Source organism: Mandrillus leucophaeus, unplaced genomic scaffold (assembly GCF_000951045.1).
Source record: "Mandrillus leucophaeus isolate KB7577 unplaced genomic scaffold, Mleu.le_1.0 Scaffold1266, whole genome shotgun sequence".
Classification (NCBI taxonomy): domain Eukaryota; kingdom Metazoa; phylum Chordata; class Mammalia; order Primates; family Cercopithecidae; genus Mandrillus; species Mandrillus leucophaeus.
In genome coordinates, this window is record NW_012101054.1 from 5,622 (window position 1) to 8,338 (window position 2,717).

Genomic DNA, 2,717 nt, shown 5'->3' on the forward strand with positions numbered 1-2,717 from the left:
CAAAGTGTAAAACTGATTTCCTGAGTGTTTCATCAGAAAGTTCCGCCAGCAGCTCTTCCTCACAGAGAAATGTGGGAACAAATGTGGAAAGCCATTAAAAAGATTAAAAGTAACTTTATTTCTATTATATTTCAGTAACAAAATATCTGTTATGCTTATTGGTAGCTTAATAATTATTATTTTATTTGAGCATGAAGGCAATGCATACACATCGGGAAAAACATAACACCAGAGAGGGTTATCGAAAACATACCATATAGATGATTATCCTTACAAAATTGCACTTATACTGTATGTGTTGGTGTGTATGTATGTTCGTGGGTGTGTATGTACCAGCACACTACAAGAGCTTTATGTAACTAAACAAGAGGTAGAGAACCAACAGAGAGACATGCAGAAACTTAAACACTATAAATATATATGACATTTACACAACATGTGTGTGATGAGTGTCTGTGGTTTACATGTAATTTCACAATTTGCATTGTTCACAAAATACACCATAAAAAGTCTCCCTGATGTGAAATATTCTCCCAAATGCAGCATGCAATAACCCCAAAGTATTACACTTTATGGACATGCTCAATATTATTTAATTAATGCTCCATTTTTATAACATGCATAGAGTTTTAATTTGGGGGACTAAAAATAATGTGCTGATTAAATCCTTACATCTAATTTGAGTATAGATTTTGGACGGTTTCCTTATTAACTTTTCCTCAGTCAACATTATTTAATTCATTTGTGTGGATATTTTTCAAGTTTTGATTTCATTAAGTTGCACCTCAAAAATATTATTGTGTCTGCAGTTGGCGGGTTCTTGGTCTCGCTGACTTCAAGAAAGAAGTAGCGGACCCTGGCGGTTACGGTTCCTCAAGACGGTGCATCTGGAGCAGTTCTGTCCCCGCAGGGGTTCGCGGTCTCGCTGGCTTCGCAGTGAAGCGCAGACCTTCCGGGCCAGGGCTACAGCTCTCAGGCCGGGGCACGTCTGGAGTTGTTTAGTCCCCTCGGTGGGTTCACGGTCTCACCGGCTTCAGGAGCGGAGCCGCACACCTTCCCGGTGAGTGCTGCAGCTCTTAAAGGTAGTGTGGACCCAAAGTGAGCAGCAGCAAGATTCACTGCAAACGCCACAGGAGAAGCTTCCATACTGGGACCACGTGGGTTGCCGCCCTGGCCAGCGCAGCCTGCTTTTATTCCCTTGTCTGGCCCCACCCACATCCTGCTGATTGGTCCATTTTACAGAGAGCTGATTGGTCCGTTTTGACAGGGTGCTGATTGGTGCGTTTACAATCCTCTAGCTGGACACAAAAGTTCTCCAAGTCCCCACCCGACTCAGGAGCCCAGCTGACTTAGACTAGTGGATCTGGAGCCAGCGATCCTAGAAAGGTTGATTACTTTTTTTAACTTCAATTTTTTTTTTTTTTTTGAGACAAGAGTCTAGCTCTGTCTTGTCCAGTCTGGGGTGCAGTGGTAGGGTCTTGGCTCACTGCAGCCTCTACCTCCTCGGTTCAAGTGATTCTCCTGTCTCAGCCTCCTGAGCAGCTGGGACTACAGACATGTGCCACCAAACCCAGCTAATTTTGTATTTTTAGTAGTGATGGGGTTTCACCATGTTGGATAGGCTGGTTTCAAGCTCCTGACCCCAGGCGATCCATAGGCCTTGGCCTCCCAAAAGTGCGGGAATTACAGGCGTGCACCACTGCACCCGGCCAACTTTTATTTTTACTATTCATTTATTTAACTTCTTTTTAAAAAAATATTTTATTTATTCATTCCACTTTATTTGAAATTCATGGCATACATGTGCCTGACTATATTGTGTGATGCTGAGGTTTGGATTATAAATGATCCCATCACCCAAGTATTGAACATAGTACCCAATAGTGTTTCAACACCTACCCCCCTCCCTTCTTCCTGCCTCTGGGATCTAATAGTTGCCATCTTTGTGGCCAGGTGTTCAATGTTTAGCTCCCATTGATGAGTAAGAACATCCTGTATTTGGCTTTCTGTTCCTGTGTTAATTCACTTAAGATTATGGCCTCTGGCTCTATCGATATTGCTGCAAGGCACAGGATTTCATACTTTTTTAATGACTTCATAGTATTTCATGGTGTATATGTGCCACATTTTCTTTTTTGTGTTTGCCACATTTTCTTTATCCAGTCTACCATTGATGGACAACTAGGTTGATTCCATATCTTGCTATTGTGAATAGCATGGTGTTTAACATATGAGTGCATGTGTCTTTTTGGTATAATGATCTACTTTCCTTTGGGTATACACCCAGTAATGGGATTACTGGGTCAAATGGTAGCTCTGTTTTAAGTTCTTTGAAAAACCTACAAACTGTTTTCTACATTGGCTGAACTAATTTACATTCCCCCCAACACTGTAAAGGTCTTCCTATTTCTCCACATCCTCTCCAGCATCTGTTGTTTCCTGACTTTTTGATGATTACCATTCTAACTGGTGTGAGATGGTATCTCATAGTGGTTTTGATTTGCATTTTTCTGATGGCCAGTGATAATGAGCATTTTATTATATGTTTGTTGGTCATATAAATGTCTTCTTTTGAAAAGTGTCTGTTCATATCGTTCACTCACTTTCTGATGAAGTTGTTTGTTTTTCTCTTGTAAATTTGTTTAAGTTCCTTGTAGATTCTGAATATTAGCCCTTTGTCAGATGGATAGATTGCAAAAATTTTCTCCCATTTTATC